General features: G+C 43.1%; 1 long non-coding RNA gene across 1 annotated transcript; it reads left to right on the forward strand.

Moving 5' to 3' along the window:
• The first annotated feature begins 959 nt into the window (after positions 1-959).
• Positions 960-20290, forward strand: LOC122679416. The gene is made up of 5 exons (XR_006336390.1): positions 960-1019; positions 5514-5582; positions 6071-6355; positions 17213-17314; positions 19025-20290. It is a non-coding gene; the product is annotated as an uncharacterized LOC122679416 (long non-coding RNA).
• Positions 20291-21999: the final 1709 nt, after the last annotated feature.

Raw genomic sequence — 21999 nt, forward strand, 5'->3', positions numbered from 1 at the left:
GAGTTCAGACAAGTCCTTACGGAGGAGGTGGCGATGTGCTAAGTCTGGAAGGAGGAAGATCTGCTTTGTGAACCAAGTGAAAAAGGCTTTCTAGGCAGAAGAAAAACGCAAATTATCTTGGGAGGTTAAGTCAGCTTAGCATCTGTTGTTTCCTCACCTGACTTCTACTGTATTCTGGGTTTAGACACATCCATTCTCTGGGAGATTTTTACCTCTGTCTTCCAGAAGTTGTTCCCATCTTTCAATAAGTGTCTCATATCCTACTTTTGGGCTTCCCATGTGTCGCTAGTGGTAAAGAACCTGCCTGCCAATGCAGGAGATGTAAGAGACTCAGGTTCAATGCCTGGGTTGGGAAGATCCCCTGGAGGAGGGCATGGCAACCCACTCCAGTATTCTTGACTAGAGAGTCCTCACTGACCAAGGAGCCTGGTGGGCTACAGTCCAGGAGGTCACAAAGAGTCGGACGCAACTGAAGGGAGTTAACACACACACATGCGTCCTCCTTTCCTTACAGAGTCCCTAATTGACTCAATTGAAGGCACTTTCTAGGCCTTTACGACCCTAACAATGCTGCTTGCCTTTGCCCCCTTTCTTCCTTCCCTTCCTCGGTTGTGATCTTTTTGAAAGAAAGATGTTTTATGCTCCTTTTTTTTGAACTTGGCAAGCGACAACTAACAAATATTAAATTTGTCTTCTAAGACATTGGCAAATGCATTCTCTTTCTTTTTAAAGATAAAAATATATTTATCAAATCTGTTCTGCAGGATGGCTCAATGAAACTGTTTTGCAGGTGGCTTCCCTGGTGGCTCAGAGGTTAAAGCGTCTGCCTCCAATGCGGGAGACATGGGTTTGATCCCCGGGTTGGGAAGATCCCCTGGAGAAGGAAACGACAACCCACTCCAGCATTCTTGCCTGGAAAATCCCATGGACGGAGGAACCTGGTAGGCTACAATCCACAGGGTCACAAAGAGTCGGACATGACTGAGCGACTTCACTTTCACTTTAATCCTATTGTGTAGGTCAGTAATTCTCAACTGGGGACACTTTTGCCTCCCAGGGAACGTTTGAAAACATCTGGGAACATGGGTGCTCATCTTCACTGGGGAAGGGTGCGACTGGCTTCTAGTGTGCTGAAACCAGGAATGCTACCATGAACCTTACAATGCCCAGGACAGCTTCCCACTAAGAGAATTCCTTGGTCTGAAACACCAGTGGTGCTGAGGCTGAGGAACTCTGGGTGTTGATTAAGAATTGTGACTAACTTCCTGAAGGCTGTGCGGGGGGTTGGTGACAGATCCACCAGACATTAGGACATCAGGACCATGAGGGAGTGGAGGAAGATGAACCGTGGAGCCCAGCGACCAAGCTCAGAGTTGGAATGACTTACTAGAAGGTCCCAGACTCACGGCTCACATCCCTACTTTGTCTCCCATTGCCTCCCTCTTGCCTCAGTTGAATCTCTCGTTGCCATGCTGTTTTGTCTGTGACTTAGGGCATATCATCTTTCACCTTTTAAGTCTCAGCGTCTTTACTCATAAACCTAATAAAATCTCCATCATGGAATCATTGAGATTAAATGTGATAGTGTACTTGGAAATGTGCAGGCAATATTTATTATGAACCTACTGTGTGCTGTGTACAATTCTGGGCACTTTATAAGTATTAAGTCACTTACTCCTCCCAATAGCCTGTGGAGTGGGAACTATTATTAGTTCCATTTTACAGATCAGGTAACCAAGACTCAGACAGGTTAGGTACCTTATTGTAGCATCACAGGTTGTCAAGTGATGCAGCCCAGAATCTTGCGCTGAGCCACTGCACACACCACACACTTCATATTTGTGACTTCATTCCTCTGCTCTCTGCTATTAAACACCTGCATCCTGCTGGGTGGGGAAGGTACCCAGCTCAAAGCCCACATTTCTGCTCTGTCGTTGTGGCTCAGTTGCTAAGTCATGTCTGACTCTTGGCGACCATGGAATGCAGCAGGCCAGGCCTCCCTGTCTTTCACTCTCTCCCTGAATTTGCTCAAAGTCACATCCATTGAGTCAGTGATGCCATCCAGCCATCTCATCCTCTGTCACCCCCTTCTCCTCCTGCCCTCAATCTTTCTCAGCATCAGGGTCTTTTCCAATGAGTCCACCCTACCGTAAGCCTAAACTGGCTCTCTAATTGCTGGGTTATTTCTACTTGTTCCCTACCTCAGTAAGACCCAAGCTGAAGCCAGGTCTAGCAATCCAAAAGATCATCAAGGAAAAGTCACCTGCTCAGCAGATCCACTCAGCTAGGGTGGTTTTAGGGTATATTTTAGGCTTCTAGCTAGGGCTGCCATAACAAAGTTCCACAAACTGGGTGGCTGACAACAAGAGAAATTTTGTGTCAGAGTTGTGGAGGCTAAAAGTCCAAAATCAAGGCATAAGCAGTGCCACCGTCCTGCTGAAAGCTGTAGGGGAATCCTTCCTCAGTTCTTCCTGGCTGCTTCTGGTGACTGCTGGCCAGCATGGGCATCCCCTGGCTGACATCCCCATCACTCCAGCTCTGCATCTGTCGTCAGATGGCATTCTGTGTGTGGGGGGCGGGGGGGCTCGCCTCTTTTTGTAAGGACGTCATTCACATTGGATTAAGGCCCAGTCCACTCTGGTATGGCCTCACCTCATGTTGACAAATTACATTTGCAATGACCCTGTTCCCACATAAGGTCACCTTCTGAGGTACTAGGACTTATGACTGCGGCATATCCTTTGCTTTCAGCGGGGGACACAATTCAACCCGTATCATAGGACAAACTTCTTTCTGTTTCTGTCAACCCAGAGGATGGGCTCTGCTCGTGGCCTGGCCACCTCCGAGCTTCCCTCTGCCTTCCCCAGTCTCTCTGAGGCAGATAGTACGTTTTCAGCTTCTTAATCTTCAAGGAAATGAGGTATCGCGTATCCTTGTCAGAATCCCTGCTATTTTGTATGTTCGTTGATCCAAATAAATGAGCTCTTGAATAAATACCATCTGGCCCTGCTGCATCACTTTCTCAAGTGGCCTCCATCACTGCCTCCCATCAGGGGCATCCGTCTCTATGGATACCATGGTTACCGGGGCTCGTGGGTAGGACCCAGCCTGCTCCCCACTCAGATCCTGTTCCGTGCGTCACAGGCTTGAGAGGTGCCCCCGGAGTTATTCTCCAGCCTTTCTCAAATAAAATGCTGTTGCTCAGTGTCTCTAAAATTAATGTCACAAAGACCAGTCCTCACTCTTCTTTCTCCTTGTCTTCTTTTATAAAAATGTGGGCTTAATAGTAAAACAAAGGGTTTATTACGATGACTTTCGTGGCAATTAAAACAGAAGAGTACTCGCTCATGTTCTCACCAGGCCTAACCAAGAGCTGTTAGAAATTTCATTTCCCAATTTTAGTTAAAGGCATGCATATTTTTACATTAACTGCAACGTATATAAAGTGTTCTATTTTTTCTACTTTAATATAATTTTTAAAAGGAAAATTTTACATCGCAACATGGTCATTCAAATGACTGCAAGGTATTTCCATAGGGTTAGTTTACCATCATTTAATTAATCAAAACATTTTATCAGGCATATAAAGCTTGGGAATGGATTTTTTTCTTTTTATTAAATAGAAAACTGTAAATATGCTACAATAACTTTCCTTGTACAGGTTTTTTTTTTTTTTTCTTCTTTTGAATTTGTGCCTTAGTGTGAGTTGCCAGGAAAATTCCTTGATGAAAAGGTATAACGATGTTGACTCAATTTATTTTACTGATTTGATCTCTAAAATGATATTTTTTTTCAATATATTTGTGTTCCTTTTCTCCTATAGTCTTATAGGCACTGGGCTTTATACTTTTATAATTTTCTCTAAAGTTATTTTAGCAGATATAGAAGTTATACTTTGATATAGTCTTAATTTGCATACCTTTGGTTAGCAGTGATAACTCCTTTAAAACGCAGTCTCTCTGTCTTACTCCAGATACATGTAAAAGCCATCGGCTGATGCTTCAGGCCATATGATCACTAGTGATGAACCCTTCCTAGTGATCCAATCCTACAACAAAGAGAACAATCCTCCTTCTCCTCTTACTTCTGCCTGCCTAGAGTGCTGTTTGGGACTCTAGTAAGCTGTGGGGTGGGGGTGTTGTCTATGTACTCTGCTCTGCTGCTTCTGTAACCTGGCTTTTCATGGCTTAAAGTGAAAGGAAAAGAGCAATGCTTATCATCTAGCACATGCTACCTTTGGGATGTTCCTTCTGCTGCTCTGACTATAAGCTGCTCTTAGAAAAGCAGATAGGCATTTGGGTGATTTGAATCAAGAGCCTAACCCTATAGTATTAAATGTCCCCAAGTCACAAACCAAAATACACTAGCATCCACGGCCAAACTGTATGTCCCAGTTAACCGTACTCCAAAAACAAACCCATAGTAAAGTTTTGCTGGGAAGGAGAAGTGGGATAGAAAGGAGAATGTGAAGGAAGGATGAAGGCGTACATCAGACACTTGGGAATACCAGGGTCAACAGATGTTTCTCCAAAGGGCCAGACTAAATATTTTAAGCTGGTGGCCAAATGGTCTATCATAGCTTACTCGACTCTGTCATCGTAGCACCAACACTGCCACCGGCAATTCTTAAATGAGGATGTGTCTTGTTCTGACCTTATTTATGGAGACTGAGATTTGTATTTCATCTGATTTCCTTGTGTAACAGAATACTATTTTTCCTTTGATTTTTTTTTTTTTTAATTTTCACCACCTGCAAATGCAAAAATCACTCTTGGCTCAGACATCATACAAAAGCAGGCGGTGGGCTGGATTGGGCCCTTGGGGTGGAGTTGGCTGACTCCTGGGCTATAGTATCAGAAAAGAGAGGATGGTGGGGTGAAGTGGTTTTCACACTTCTTTAGCAGGAGATGTATTTTGAAATGGAACACATCATCAGTGAAGGTATCCTGCTCTGGTAAAGAAAAGGAGAGCCAGAAGGCTGCTTCTCAGCCTCTTCCTTCCTCTTTCTTTGCTCCTTCACCTAAAGCAACCTCTGGTTATGGAAATCAGGTTGCCTTAGAAATCCAGAGGCTAGATTTTAGTCAGTCTTCTACTCTGAGCACCATGCAAGTGATGGGTGCTCATTAAGTCGATTAACTCAATTAGTGGATGGAGGACTTGTTTCTGAGCTCACCACTTTCAGTTTCCTCTTAAAAAAAAATCAGTGTTGAAGCAGGAAGGATGGAATGATCTTCGAGGTCTCTTCCAGCTTTGTTTGATTCTAGGTTGTGTGCTGTCTGATATTGGAAGGGTCCTTGCTCATTGAATTTGATGAATATAAAGCATGAATTTAGCTTCATTCAATCAATGTACATTTTTTTTCTCAAATCCTCACTGCTTGGTTGATTAGAAAGAATTGGAAAGTTATATAAGAAGAAATGGTGGATGTGGTAATGGGAATGTATTGATACTGAATTATCTAAACTTTCTTTCCTGTCCCGCTAATTAAAAAAACACTGAATGTTTTTCAACAGGAAGACCAGTTCTTTGAAATTAGGAATGATGCATTTTCTTTGCTTCCAAAAGGACCCTAAGCACATCAGGTATTTCTAAAAATGTTACTGACGTTGATATTAATAGTGATGGCTACCCTTCTGACTCCTTGCTGGTTCTACTACAACCTTACTAGCTCACTCTCTTTTCTTCAAATGCACCAAGCTCATTTCTGCCTGAGGGTCTTTTCTTTTCCTCTGTCTGGAAAAGCAGACCCCTATGTCTTTACACAGCGGACTGTTTTTCTTCACCTAGGTCTCAGTTTTCACAGCAACTCTTCAGAAAGATCTTCTCTAGACACCTTAAATAAACAGGATTACCTCCTTCCCTATCACTGCCCCTGTGCTATTGCCAGCATTCAATGAGCATCACCTCTAGTCATCACACCCATGTTGTAGTCCTATTATGTGTTGAGCTAGTTGAGCTAGAGTTGGTCTGTGTGACCAATTGCATATGGCAAATTTGATGCTAGGGTTAGGTTGTAAATGACCATGCCTTCCACCTTGGATATTGCTCTCTTTTGGATCATTTATTCTAGGGGAAGCCAGCTGTCATGTTTTGGGGACATTAATGCATCCAATGGAGTGGTTCTATGTGGAGAGGAGAGCAACTGAAGAGTCTAGCAGCAACCAGTGAGGAAGCAAGATCTGCCGCCAACCACATGTGTGAACTTGGAACAGGATCCTCTCCCAGTTGAGTCTTCTGATGAGGCTCTGGCCCCAGCTGTCTGAAACTGTATGAGACTGTGAGCCAGAACCATCTAGCTAAGCTCTTTCCAGATTCCTGACCTGCAGAAGCTATGAGCTAACATCTGTTGTCTTAAGTAAGTTTTGGGGTAATTTGTTACAAAACAATAGATAACTACCATATCGTGATTTACTTTCTTTGTAATGCTTTTCATTATCTGATATTGTCTTATTGACTGAGTCAGGGAGATGGTATTATAAACAACTAATTTACAACATGTGCTGTAAGTTCAAGGAGAGGATTATGCTTGAGGTAAGTGTAGGCCAGTTGTTCTCACAGTGTGATCCTTGGGCCAGTAGCATGAGCATCATTGGGAGCATGAAGCAGGGTGGCTACACTGGCCTCAGTCAGTTCAGTTCAGTTGCTCAGTCATGTCTGATTCTTTGCAACCCCATGAATTGCGGCATGCCAGGCCTCCTTGTCCATCACCAACTCCCAGAGCTTGTTCAGACTCATGTCCATTGAATCAGTGATGCCATCCAGCCATCTCATCCTCTGTCATCCCCTTCTCCTCCTGTCCCCAACCCCTCCCAGCATCAGGGTCTTTTCCAATGAGTCAACTCTTCACATGAGGTGGCCAAAGTATTGGAGCTTCAGCTTCAGCATCAGTCCTTCCAATGAACACCCAGTACTAATCTCCTTTAGGATGGATTGGTTGGATCTCCTTGCAGTCCAAGGGGCTCTCAAGAGTCTTCTCCAACACCACAGTTCAAAAGCATCATTCTTCGGTGCTCATCTTTCTTCACAGTCCAAATCTCACATCCGTACATGACCACTGGAAAAACCATAGCCTTGACTAGATGGACCTTTGTTGGCAAAGTAATGTCTCTGCTTTTTACTATGCTATCTAGGTTGGTCATAACTTCCCTTCCAAGGAGTAAATGTCTTTTAATTTCATGGCTGCAATCACCATCTGCAGTGGTTTTGGAGCCCCAAAAAATAAAGTCTGACACTGTTTCCACTGTTTCCCCATCTATTTGCCATGATGTGATGGGACCAGATGCCATGATCGTAGTTTTCTGACTGTTGAGCTTTAAGCCAACTTTTTCACTCTCCTCTTTCACTTTCATCAAGAGGCTTTTTAGTTCCTCTTCACTTTCTGCCATAAGGGTGGTGTCATCTGCATATCTGAGGTTATTGATATTTCTCCTGGCAATCTTGATTCCAGCTTGGGCTTCTTCCAGGCCAGCGTTTCTCATGATGTACTCTGCATAGAAGTTAAATAAGCAGGGTGACAATATACAGCCTTGATGTACTCCTTTTCCTATTTGGAACCAGTCTGTTGTTCCATGTCCAGTTTTAACTGTTGCTTCCTGAACTGCATACAGGTTTCTCAAGAGGCAGGTCAGGTGGTCTGGTATTCCCATCTCTTGAAGAATTTTCCACAGTTTATTGTGACCAACACTGGCCTCAGACCCAGCATAAAGAGCAAGGACACCAGGAAGACATCCTGGAGGAGGGGGCACCAGAAACAATATGTAAAGATGATATAAGCTCCCAAAATGAGTGCAATAGCAATGAAATCATAAAAGTAAAAGGTAGAGATTTATTTTTTAATTTTATAAAAATGACTCTATTCCCCAGTATGGTGGGAAGTCTTCTTAGCAGAGTTGACACCTGTGTAGGACTTTTCCAAAAGAACGAAGGGCAAAGAAAATCCCAGGCAAAGGTACCTACATGAGAAAAGGCCCAGAGGCAAGGGGCCTACTGTGATTACAACAAAGGGTCATGAACTGCGCGTCCTGGCAAGTGATGAAGCTGAATATGTAGGTTGGAACCCAATCGCTGCTCCAAGCTGGGCGAAGGATCCAGGAGTGGACAAAGGGAGATGAACACAGAATTCCCTGAATGTTAACATTCTGAGGCCAGATGGTGGGATTGCGTGCGTCTCTGACAAGGCAGGGCTACACCTGCAACAGGAGGCTGTCGAGGTGAGAGGAAGGAAAGGTTACTGTTCTCTTCTCCTCCAGTGACTGCACTGCCTCGGGTGCTGGCTGCCTCTCTCTGTCTGCAGAGATGACAGGCTCCTCCAACTCTCCAGGCAGGAGCTGCTGGCAGGTTTGATCACAAAGGGTGAGTTGTTTTGGGGACCAAGCAAGACAAAGACACCCCTTTCACTGTGCCCAGGAGGTAACTCTTGCTTCTCCACTAAGACTGCCTTTGCCCTCTGTCTCTCCCAGGTACTCCTTCCCCAAAAGGAAACCCTACCTGCCCCCCGGCCCCGCCCCGTCCTCATCTTTAACTAGAATGGGAGCAAGTGCATTTGCACGTAGCTTTCCTTTTAGGTTAGAAGACTAGGATGGACCGCTCACAGCATAATTTATGTGGCATGTCCTTCTGTGAAGTCGCAGGGACCTTGCTATGCCCAGAACAAAGAGGTTTGAATAATCAGTCACTGTATTTGCAGCCTGAGGTGCTGGGATGGCCTCAAGCTGGTTTGCTCCAGAGAGCTTTGTCCTTCACACATAGGTCCACACAGCTGTGTTCCTAGGGAGGCCCATCGACCTCTCAAGGTCACTATTCCTTTCTGTAGACACTTCCTGTTCCAGGAGTTAAGCCACAGGTTTCCTCTAAATGCTAACTGAAAGAATAACAGACCAAGTGACAGTAAATGAATGGATGAATGAAGGAATGTTGTGGTGAAAAGAATCTGGACTTTGGATACATAGTTCCCATGCTAATAACAAGGGAAATTCAATATTATAAAAATTACTCACTTGAACACATGTACTTTTCAAAACATTATGCCATTGTGAGATATTGCTGCTGCAGTTGATAAAGAATAGTATTATTTCCAGATCCTTCTCCATCACTCTCCAGTTTTGAGGGAAGCCAGAGACTCTGTGTGGTTCTAATGTCCACATAGCAAATATGCAAGAGATAAATCCATCCATCCATCCATCCATCCATCCAACAAACATTAGTGTCCAACAAAAATCATGTGTTTTAAATACTCAGCTTTCTAAGACAAAGAAAACAAAACTCCTCTACCCCAAAAGCTCCAAGTCTCAAAGGGACAGTCACATGTGAACTACTCGTAACAGAGCATGATAAATGCTTTGCTTGAAGGATGAGCAAAATGCTGCAAGTGCAGACCAAGTGAACAGTGCAGTAAAGCAATGTGATTCTCAGGAGAAGAAAACCTGTCTTCACAGGTGTAGATGCCACTTTCTGGAGCTTTGTCAAATCCCTCCAGTCTGTGGCTAACTTTCACAAGAGGAGAGCGATAGCCTTCCCTTGTCTCACTTGCTTTGTCTTATCTCTGCACAGCCCAATGATCTATGCAAAGTATCATAAAGGATGCATTCTGAAAAAAAGGAATAGGCAGTCAGCAAGCAAGAAATCTGTGCCTTAGACAGATTGCTGCCTAGCTCATGTAATAAATGTGTTCTGGGTGGGCACCTGGATGTACCTGGGTGTGTACAATAAAATGTAAGAGGGGTGAGGGCCCTTCTTTGTTGGTATGCCCACTCATGGTATGATTTTAGAGGATGAGAAAGGCTGACCCCTCTGATTTCACTATTGACTCTATACCTTTCCCTTAATGCTTTGACAGAGTCACAGGTCTGCCTTTAAGTTGCTAGCAGTCATTTCTTCCTCACTGTGGCTAAAGGGACTGTTCCAAGGTGAGTCTGGAAAGAAAAGATATTTTTATTCCACAAAACAGGGCTTTTCTGGTGGTTCAGTGCTAAAGAACTTGCCTGCCAATGCAGGAGACACAGATTTGATCCCTGGGTCAGGAAGATCCTCTGGAGAAGGAAATGGCAACCCACTCCAGTATTCTTGCCCCAGAAATCTGATGGACAGAGGAGATTGGTGGGTTACAGTCCATGGGGTCACAAAAGAGTCAGACACGACTTAGCAACTAAACAACAATATTTATGTAGAGCCTTCTACATGATGAATCTTTGCTAGTATTTGGAGATATTGAGCGAAGATACAGGTGTGATCTCAGGAATTCTCGGTCTGGTAAGGACAAGCAGGAAGCAGTCACACTGCAGGATGGCAAAGGGCAAGCTACAGGCTACACAGCATCCATGGTGGGGCTGACCTAGTGTAAAAAACGGAGTGATCCAGATGTCTGTATGTGTTGGCATCACTCTAGAATTTTGCTGAGGTTGCGCCTAAACTGGAAGTCCAAGCTAACCTCAGTATTTAGTATGGTCCTGTCATTTTTCTAGAGAAGTGATTTCATTACTTTTATTACATGTTTTAGTCAGGGAAGTGCATTTCTCAACAATAATCCTGAAAAGACATCAAGATGATAGAAACAACTGATGATTCATTTGTTGGAAGTTTCAACTAATGAGGTTAAGATTCAGCAGATGTCAGACATCGACATCGAAGAATTTCAAAAGAAATAGCTGAGAATCACTTTTATTAATTTTAAAAACCTTCTCTCTCCAGTGGAATTGAAAATGACTGGGAGCAAATGGAGAGAGAGAATTATGTGAGGATAATTTCAGAGAGCTGTTGAAAGCCTGCGAGTTCCTGGGTTTTGGGGAAATCTGCCCTTTGGTGCAAGCCTAGTGAGAGGAGGCTTCCATGGGACCACTCAGAAAGCTTGATGTGTGTCCCTGGGAGCTGTGGCTGTGTTGTGAGTTGATGCCTGACTCCCTCCAGGGGACTCCTGAATGAAAGGGATTGACTCCACCTTCCTGCGCCCAGTCAATTTGTCAGGGTGAAAAAGATGCCTGAGTGTCCTCTGGGTCAGATATGGACACATGGGAGGGAGAGCTGGCCTCAAGCTCTTTTAACACCTACCCATGAGGCAACCCAAGTGTGTGTCTGTATGTGTGGAGTAGGAACAGGTATAGAATGCTATCCAGGGGCTTGGATGAATCTGTGTCTCATGTAACTGAAGTTGCAGTAGACAGGTTCTGTTGGGGTGTTGGGCCCACTTTGGAGCTGATCTTCTGGAAAGTATAGAGTTCATAGGGTTTGTCTGTTGCACCCAGAGAGAGCAAAGCTATTTTGCAGTAGTACCAGCTAAGTGAGGACTCTCTTACACCCTTCACTTCTTGTTCTTTCCTCTTCCACCGTCGTCTGAAAGGCACGGAGGATCAAAAATAAAAAGAAGTCAGTAGCGAAGGTGGCCGATGAGAAGGTGAGCAGTGAGCCTTTCCAAGAAAGGTTACCTGCCAACCATAGGCTTTAGGCATTTGGGTGAACCAGGTGGGAGGGGCATCTTATCCTTAAACAGAAACAAGGCTTTCGATGAATTTATTCAGCTGGATATTTTAATTTCTGAACGGAGATTATCCCTTTGAGACTTTTACTGCTGATCTGACCAGGGGACGACCTGAAATTTCACCCATACCTGGGTGCTTAGTCACTTAGTCGTCTCTGACTCTTTGTGACCCCATGGACTGTAGCCCTCCAGGTTCCTCTGTCCATGGCATTTTTCAGGCAAGAATACTGGAGTGGGTTGCTATTTCATCCTCCAGGGGATCTGTCCGACCCAGGGATCGAACATGCGTTTCCTGTGTCTCCTGCACTGCAGGCAAACTCTTTGCTCACTGAGCCATTTCGCATTTCTATTATCCCTGTGAGTAGGTTTAAGAGAGCAGTCAGGCACAAAAGCAAGAAAACTGATTTTATGACTAAGCTCTATGAGTTCTGCGTGTTGAAGTGTCCTCATTACTCGTGTCCTCATCCATTAAAAGAGGACCCATAAGAGAGGAAGCAAAGCTGTCCCGGGAACACCCACCAGAACGCCCCTGTGTGATGAGCGGTGGGTGGGAATCCATCTGGACTAAATTAGCTGCCGAGTGGGCTTGGGCATCGGAGCAGGAAGTGAGCTGAGAGTGGCCTCCTGAGACAACTGTCCGGAGGAGGAACTCCATAGGTTCTCGGTTTATCTCGACTCCATTAACAGCCTGCTCAGGCTTTGCTTGCCTGAAGGGATTTCTCTGACAAGAGGAGATTCATAATTCATGCCACCGGCTCTCACCAGGCCTGTCACGCATGGTGTTGGACACAAATTCCCTGTCTCTTTCAGAGGTTTTGAGACACAATGTGCAGAAAGAGGCAACTGCTATCCCTGTGACTGCAGTTCTCAAATTTTAGGGTTCAACAAAATCATCCGGGGATCCTGTTAAAGTAAAGGGTCCATTTGGGGGAATTTGATGGTCCCCAAAGATCAAATTCTGTTTTAAAAAACTTGGGGCGAGGCCTTGGGGTCTATATTCATAACAAAGCCCAGGGTTTTCTTTCTTTCTTTTTTTTAAAATAACTTCTATTTCCTACTGGAGTATAGCTGATTAACAATGTTGTGATAATTTCAGGTAGACAGCAAAGGGATTCAGCCATACATACACATGTGTCCGTTCTCCCCCAAGCCCCACTCCCATCCGGGCTGCCACATAGCTTTGAGTGGGAAGTCCCTGTGCTATGTAGGAGGTCATTGTTATCTAATTTAAATACTGCAGTCCACCCCAAACTCCCTACCTGTCTCTTACTCCCATTCTTCCCTGCTGGCAACCATAACTTCTTTCTCTAAGTCTGTAAGTCTGCTTCTGTAAATGAATTCATTTGTAACATTTCTTTTTAGATTCTGCATATAAGGGCTGTCACAGGCTATTTCTCCTTTTCTGTCTGATTTAATTCACTCAACATGACACTCTGTAGGTTCACCCACGTAGCTGCAAATGGCATTGCTTCATTCTTTTCTATAAGCCCAGAGTTTTCTGAGCCAGGTTCCTGGTGTTTGTAGCTTGAGGAGCACTGTACTGGAGTTTAGATTCTGAAATAATGACATCTGTCACATTCCACCAGACCTGGTAGAACTCATGTGTACCTAAGGCATTTGCACCCTGCCCTCTGCTACCTGTCTTGTTGATCATTGTTGAGACAAAGCTCACTTAATTCTTATAATGCTCTGTGAGATGGGTCTTACCATTTTCCCATTGTGCAGATGAGGAAAATGAGGCACCATAAGGTTAAGAACTTAAGTCTTTTCCAAAAGGCTTCTTTTGACTCCTACTCGCTGATGTCTCAGAGGATGGAGGGGTCCAGGAAGTCATTCCAGGAAGAGAAGTGGGGCTGGGGACAAAGTTTCATTCATGGCTGTGTACCGTCCACAAACTTTTGGAGAAGTTGGGAAGTTAATTCTCCCACAGAAAGAGAAAAGTGGCTCTTTTTAGCAAAAAGCTTCATATCACATCTCAGCACATCTGGAATCTGATGAAAAGTGGGGGTTATTGTAATGACTCATAGACTCTGCAAATATTGGAATGCCTTTTCAGGGAGAGGAAATCGGGTTCAGTAATAGTGTGCATTATTACTATTATCCCTAATTTTTATATAGAGGAGGGGTCTGCAAAGTTTTCTCAAAGGGCCAAATCATAAATATTTAAGGTCTTGTGTACTCTGTGGTTTCTGTTGCAGCCACTCAGCACTGCTGGCATAATGTGAAAACAGCCATGGACAATACATAGAAACAAAGAATGTGGCTGTGTTCCAATAAAACTTTATTTACAAAGGCAGGTTGCCATAGTTTATGGTTCTGGATACAGAGCAATACAGCTTATGGTACACTTTCCAATCTCTTACTCTGTTGGAGCTAGAGGAATAGGATTGCTAGGGAAGTAAGTGACTCACTTGAGGTCACCAGCAACCTGATGACACACCTTCAAATCATGCCAAGATGTGCCACAGTCCCCCTTTCAACTGAAATCCCAGCCACCACAAGACACAGGGTACTGCAAAGAATTTGAAAATGGTTTCTTGCACATGATAGCCATCATGACAGATACTGAATTTGGTTTTACTATACAAAATCTTTAATAAGCCAGAATGTCTAATCTTCCTTCTTTGCTAGAAATTTAAATTTACTATAGTAAGCAGTTATACTACTGTGAGTATTTTAAAGGTAGAGCCTGGGATCATATCTTCTCATGTGTCTTCAGAACCTAAAACAGGGATCTCAAACTGAGAATCCTATAGGGCCCAGCTAGTTAGCACTAATGAATGAAATAATCGAATGGTGCATGTGCAGTCGCTCAATTTTGTCCAATTCTTTGCGACCCCATGGACTGAAGCCCTCCAGGCTCCTCTCTCCATGGGATTTCCCAGGCAAGAACACTGGAGTGGGCTGACATTTCCTTCTCCAGGGGATCTTCCCACCCAGGGATTGAACTCGCATCCCCTGCATTGGCAGGTGGATTCTTGGAAGCCACCAGGGAAGTCCCTGTTGGAATGGTAGGGACAAGGGATACTCAGAATCACATGGCCCATGTCCAAGAGGCAACAGCTACTCAAGCTGATACAAATATTGACCTATAGAAATGTTATCCCAGGGCTTCCAAATACTGATATTTTCCAAGAGACACTAGAAGTTTAGATTTGAATGTGAAATATTCTGATTTTAAATATTGGCGAATTGCTTCCAATTGTAACAAAAGGAAAGTACAGATTAACTAAGCAGGACCCTCAGACAAATGCTGATGGCCCTGTTCCACTTGTAAATCACCAGTTTCTGATCTCTGATCTTACACATAGTAGGTGCTCCACAAATGATGACCAGAAGAATTGCATTTCTATGTTATACATGGGCATATGGAGTTCAGTGTTGTCTGTAATAGGGTTCAGTGCTCCTTCTGTTAAGCAAAATCTAGCTTCTAGGAGCTCCAGCAATCTCTCCTCCTCACCTCTCTTTTTCATTAGAAAGCTATTGACAAATGTTTTCTCAATCAATTACTGTAATCAGTCAGCTGCAACATTTACAGGTCAGGAGAACACATCAACAACTGTCAGGAGGCCAGACAATCATGATTTCCATTTGTCAAACATGCCATCTCTCCCCATTACTATGCGGCTCCATCCACAAGTGCAGAACCTCACAAATAAGTGGCTGCCACAAGGCCCGTTAAGGGAACAGCCATGAGAAACAAGACCACGATGGATATGGACCCAACTGAAAATTCCATGGTTTCTCAGACGCTTAAAACAATGCCACATAATAGAATAATTAAAACAGACACTGGGATATTACAGGAGCAACTGAGCTGTTTTGGACACAAAAGAGAGTAATATCCAGTATAGGAGGCATTTATTTTTTATGACCCTCCTAAATTCAGTGGTCTCTAAACACCTACCAGGCTGGTGTGCTCTGGGTCCCTCTGTTTCGTGGAAAACACGGTGACGGAAGGAACAGGAGAATGGAGACCTGCTTTTTATCTATCTCGGTCTATATTCCTAGTTGAGTGACAGAATTTCCAGGGAAACCATATGGTGATTATTAAACATTTATATAATGCCATCTGTATACTCAGGGCCTCATGAATCATAAATGTGACAAGAGCCCTTCTCAGAAAGTGAAGGATTTCTGTAAAAACTAAGCAAATAAAACTAAGGAAATAGAAGGAGGGCAAGTGATGTAAAAGCAAGAAGTGAGGGGACCCTTGAGGATATCTGAAAACATTGAGAACAGATTGGCTTGGGGTTTAGCAGGGGCAGGGAAGTCATGCTGGAAAATCAATAATAATAACAAGAGTAATAATAATAGCAATTTTTATTTTTGAGCAATTATTATGAGATGGATAAAATGTTAAGTTCTTTGTAGGGGCTACAGTCCATGGGGTTGCAAAGAGCCCGACAGGACTTGGCGACTCGACAACAATAATAGCAACAAAGCACAGTTTTGCTTAATGCTGACTACAGCCATGTAAAGTAGGGATTGCCACTTCTTTTTGTAGCATTTGGAGCATATCTGAGCTCAGAGAGGTTATATGACTTGCCCAACCTCGAAACCTGGTAAGTAGCAGAGATGAAATTTGAGTCCAAGTCTGTGAGGGCTTCCCAGGAGGCTCAGCAGTAAAGAATCCACCTGCCAATGCAGGAGCCACAGGAGACAGCTCCAGTCTCTGGGTTGGGAAGATCCCCTGGAGGATGAATTGGCAACCACTCCAGTCTTCTTGCCAGGATAACTCCATGGACAGAGGGTCCTGGTGGGCTATAGTCCTTGAGGTCAAAAATAGTTGGACATGACTGAGTGACCGAGAACACATGCACTGAGGGGTCTTAGGTAATTTCCAGTGAATCTTTTTTTTAAAAATATGCTTATTTGGCTGAGGCAGGTTTGGGTCTTAGTTGTGACACAGGCTCTTAGCAGTCGTGGTTGCCCTGGTTTAGTTGCCCTGCCGCATGTAGGATCTTAGTTCTCTAACCTGGGATTGAACCCATGTCCCCTGCACTGCAAGGCAGATTCTTAACCACTGGACCACCAGGAAAGTCCCTTCAGTTAGTCTTGATGGTCATGAAGATTCAGTACATGTCTTAATTTCTTTTAACACTTTCTGGCTTGGATGCATACGTATGACACAGGTATGAGAGGAGGCTCTTTCTTTGATGTCCCCTCCCTCTTGAAGGTTGTGATACTCACTTTTTCATTTCAGTTCATTTCAGTCACTCAGCCGTGTCCTACTCTTTGCAACCCCATGGACTGTAGCATGCCAGGTTTCCTTATCCATCACCAACTCCCAGAGCTTGCTCAAACTCACATCCATCGAGTTGGTGATGCCATCCAACCATCTCATCCTCAGTTGTCCCCTTCTCCTCCCACCTTCGATCTTTCCCAGCATCAGGGTCTTTTCCAATGAGTTGGTTCTTTGCCTCAGGTGGCCAAAGTATTGGAGTTTCAGTTTCAACATCAGTCCTTCCAATGAACACCCAGGACTGATCTCCTTTAGGATGGACTGGTTGGATCTCCTTGCAGTCCAAGGGACTCTCAAGAGTCTTCTCCAACACCACAGTTCAAAAGCATCAATTCTTCGCTGCTCAGCTTTCTTTCTAGTCCAACTCTCACATCCATACATGACTACCGGAAAAACCATACCTTTGACTAGACGGACCTTTGTCAGCAAAGTAATGTCTTTGCTTTTTAATATGTTGTCTATGTTGGTCATAGCTTTTCTTTTTCCTTTATTGGCAGGTTATTGTCTAGAGGAATAATGAAAATATTGTTAGCAGTAATTACAGAAATAATGATGACAGCTACTTTATACTGAGTACTTACTCTGTGCCCAGAATTGTGGTAAGTTCTTTGTATATATCACCTTGTCCAATCTTCCTGACAATACTATGTAGTAGGAATAATTATCTCCAAATTATACCTGGAAAAATGGGGACTAAGGGAGAATAAATAATTTGCCAAAGGGTGTGAATTTAGTTGGCTCCAATCTAAACATTGGGCTATAATGGACAGTGAAAGAAGGGGATTTAGGAGTAAAATAGGCCAATCCCTTCAACATAAAGATCCCAGAGAAGGCTAGAAAATAGCGCAAGGTCACAAGGCAGGAAGGTCAAATGGACGCTGAGGCAACTGACTTCCTTCCAAGTGCTTTTTTTCCAAGTTGCATCTTTTTTCTTACCTGCTTCTGTTCTTTTATTTTTTGGAAAGCAAAGCCAAGCCCAGGAGCAATTGTGTCATTTGTACATACAAACAAAAAGCACAAGGAACCCAGAATAATACTCATATCAAGATCTGGGAAGCTGCCTGATTAAAAATAGTTTGATCTAGGATTTAGAAAAACCACATCAGGTTCCTCTTACAGCTTGATGTGGTGGCTCTGACAGTGGTCACTGAGATGGGAAAATGAATGATTGGGCAGAAAGGAACAATCACTGTTGATTAAATGGCAGCAACAGATACAGATCTAGGTCTGGTTCCCTCAGTGCATTTTTGCAAGGAAGAAAGCCATCAGTCTCAAAGATTTCCCCACCCAATATGAGGATCTCTAATTTATTACATACATATATTAGGCTGGATTTTTAGAGCAATATGATTTTTTATTTATAGGAGAATTTAAATACGGCATTTTTCAAAGTGTAAACTTCAGATCTAGCCTATCAGCTACAGTCATAAATCACGGCTGTTTCATTTCCAAATCATTAGGGAGACTGAAAGCTTAAAGTATTTAATTTATCCAAACCACATGGGGTAGTTTATCATTGTGCATGATGTACCATTTTTTTATTCTGATGCTGACTAGTAAAATTTTGAACAAATTATGCTGAGTTTGGGGGGTGTATGAAGGCAATGCAAATCTTCTCCATCTATAAGGAGTAGGTAACATGAGCGTCCCCATGAAACATTTGCAGACATGGAAGTTTATGGAGATACTTATGGTATCTTCCTTACATGACAGGGTGGCTCATCTTAGAACCTGTTCTGCATGGATAAGTTGAATGTTTTTGTAGGAAGATAAAATGTGATTTGATTGAAATGGATGGCATGATTGAATAAGAGATGCAAAATGTACTAGTCCCCTGTTGGTTAGAAAAGACATTTTTCCCTCTGTTTACAAGTCTTTCCCTGAAAATAAAGTGAATCCCACAACACCTGTCTTGAAAATTAACTTGCATTAACAGGAAACTCTCGGATTCCTGCATGAGTCTTTGTTATATGACTCAGAATCCCATACAGTCTCAAGTGCAAGATTGGGGTAGTTGGGTTGCCTATCTCTTTTTATACTTAGGGGACAGGTATTTATTAGGATAACAAAGATCTAATATGTTAACAATGACCAAATCTGAGATTTAAGCTCAGATCTGTTTTGGCTCCAAAGCCCCCAAGATGAAGCAATCTCAGTGGCATCCAGTATTTTTCTTCTCAGAGGCCAACAGACAGCTCTAGGCAGGAGTAGCTAATGTGAATGTAATTTTCTCCTTAGCTTAAAATGGGTTAGTTCGTCTCCCAAGTATGACTCTACATTTACCCGTTGTTTTTACTTTTGCATTGCAGCCTTCATTTGTATCTGCACTCCCAGCATTATTCATAATAACTGAGATGTGAAAACAAACCAAGTGTCTGTGACAGATGGGTAGATAAAGAAAATGTAGTCTATGCTGTATACAATGGAACATTATTCAGCTTTAAAATCAAAGGAAATCCTGCCATTTGCAACAATATGGATAAATCGGAGGACATTATGCTAAGTGAAATCAGCCAGTCACAGAAGGACAAATACCTCCTGATTCCACTTATATGAGATACCTGTAGTAGGCAAACTCACAGAAGCCGAGAATACAGTAGTGGTTGCCAGGGACTGGGGGATGGTGGAGATGGCAAGTTGTCATTCAAAGAGTCTAAAGCTTGTTATGCTAATGAACAAAATCCAAAGATCTGCTATACAAAGCAGTGCCTATAGTTAACAATATGGTATTGTGTGCTTTACAATTGATTGAGAATAGACCCTGGATTAAGTCTTGTTACCACAAAATAAGAATAACAACGACAAAGGGACATAAAGAAACTAGGAAGTATTGATATGCCTTCTACTTTGACTGTGGTGATGGTATCATGAGAGTTTGCAGATATCCAGACTCATCAAATTGTACACAATTAATATGCACAGTTTTTATGTCAATTATTATTCAAAAAGCTGTTCAGAAAAGAAGCAATTCTCGTATTCCTGCAATGAACTGAGTGTTGTGTTAGGTAATGGACATTCCATCCTAGACCTGCAAGTGTTAAATTCCAAATTTGGTGTTGACAGCACCCGAAGTTACTTTTCAGGCCCATTCTGTAACTCTAGGCAACTCTAAAATCTTTACATGCAAACATCTCCTATCTATCTCTGTCCATTTTTAAGTTGAGAAAGTCATGAAACAGATCTGAGCCTCAATTTCCTTATCTGCAAAATGGAAATAATAATAGATCCTTTCTAATTTGGGAAGATTAGAGGAGCTAAGGTAATATAAAATATAAATAATAATAATAGTTATACTTGTCTGGTGGTGCAATGGTTAAGATTGCATGCTTCCAAGGCAGGGGATGTAGGTTAGATTATTATTATTATTGGGCTTAAAGTTAACAATTAACTCTGAGCACTTAGCGTGATCTAAACAATCCATGGTTTTCATTTCACATAATCTTAGTTACAACCTAAAGCTAGAGGTAATAATATTATTCTCATTTTGTAGATGAGTAAACTGAGGCTTAAGAGAGATTAAGAACATGCCCAAGGTCATGGTTGAGGACACCAACATGACATGATTTTCATAATTCTCCATGACGTGGTAATACAGCCTGAGAGAGTCATGAAAAGTTTAAGAAGGCTGGAATTTTTGTGCCCAGCTTTGAGGTAAGTCAGGAGATACTTGTGTGTCTGGGGGATATCTTAAGTTTGGTTACATGTTCCCCTGCCTCAGGTCGGTCACATCTGATTGAAAATGTTTCAGTGGGCCACACATGACAGCCAAGTCTTCCATCTCAGCAAGGGAAGGGGAACACTTGTATTTAATTAATCTTCTTCCATATATATAAGGCTTTACTATGTGTTTATCTCATTTTATCCTCATAATAATGTTTTGTGGTAGGTGCTTATATCCATATTGTGTGTGTGTGTGTGTGTGTGTTCAGTTGTATCTGACTTTTTGTGATCCCATGGACTGTAGCCTGCCAGGCTCCTCTCTCCATGGCATTTCCCAGGCAAGAATATGGGCTGCCATTTCCTTCTCTAGGGGATCTTCTCGACTCAGGGATTGAGTTTACATCTCCTGAATATCCTGCATTGCAGGTGGATTCTTTACCACCACTGAGCCACTGCGCAAACTCTGATTTGATTCTAGTCCCAACATTATTATTCTAGCCCTGTGTTAGTTCCCAAATCACTGCCCCTCTTGGATCTCCTTCTCCTCTCTTGCATGAGTGTAACCATCCTTGGCTTCCTAGAAGGGTCAATTCATTTCATGTAACCAGAAGGCTTTGGGAAGCTGCATGTTGTGATGCCAGAGTGGTAGAAAGTATTCATGACTGAGCTTTCTACAGGACTGCTGCTTCCCATGAGAACTCTACGGAGCAGAATTGAGCCTTGTGACATTCATGCAAAAGTAAGCAAAACAAAAACCAATATATATATATTGTATATATATATATACACACGCACACACACACATAAAATAAAAGGAAAAGAGGGAGGCAAGTATTAATTTGAATGGGTGAGCCAGTCAGTAAATATAGAACTGGTTAGAGTGCAGCAGACTGATCTCTTCTCCCGGGGACCTTGCATTCTAGTGAGCTGAGCTCCACGTCAGGCATCTTATAGACTTCATTTTTGCATGTGTGCGTGCTCAGTCACTTCAGTTGTGTCTGACTCTTTGTGACCCTATGGGCTATAGCCCACCAGGCTCCTCTGTCCATGGGGATTCTCTAGGCAAGAATGCTGGAGTGGGTTGCTATTTCCTCCTCCAGCGGATCTTCCTGACCCAGGGATTGAACCCACACTTCCTGCATCTCCTGCATTGCAGGTGAATTCTTAGCCCACTGAGCCACCTGGAAAGCCCAGATTTCATTCTTATATCTCAGTAAGTTACCTGCTATGAGTAGGTATTGGGATTCCCATTGTACAGATTGGAAAATGAAGTTTAGAGAGTTGACATGACTCTCTGAAGTGAGTAAATGACAGAGTTGGGTCCAGTTCCAGTCCATGTTGTATTGTTCATGATCTTTCAGCCGAGGAAGTTATTCAGAGATGAAACTAAGCACTATCCACTACGTTTCCCAAAATGGGGCTTGAGCTCTGGAGGGAGCTACTGTCTGAGTACGACCCAATGACATACTCATGAGAAAAGACACTGAACAAGATAGGATTTGAAAAGCCTCTAGTCAGAATGCCCACTAATGTTCTAGGAGAATAGAGATGAGCAGGCAAAACCAAGAATATGCAGCTGACTGCCCTGCCTGCCTTCTTGGGATGGGACTATTGCTGGCACCAG

This window comes from Cervus elaphus, chromosome 21, assembly GCF_910594005.1.
Source record: "Cervus elaphus chromosome 21, mCerEla1.1, whole genome shotgun sequence".
In the NCBI taxonomy this organism is placed as follows: Eukaryota; Metazoa; Chordata; class Mammalia; order Artiodactyla; family Cervidae; genus Cervus; species Cervus elaphus.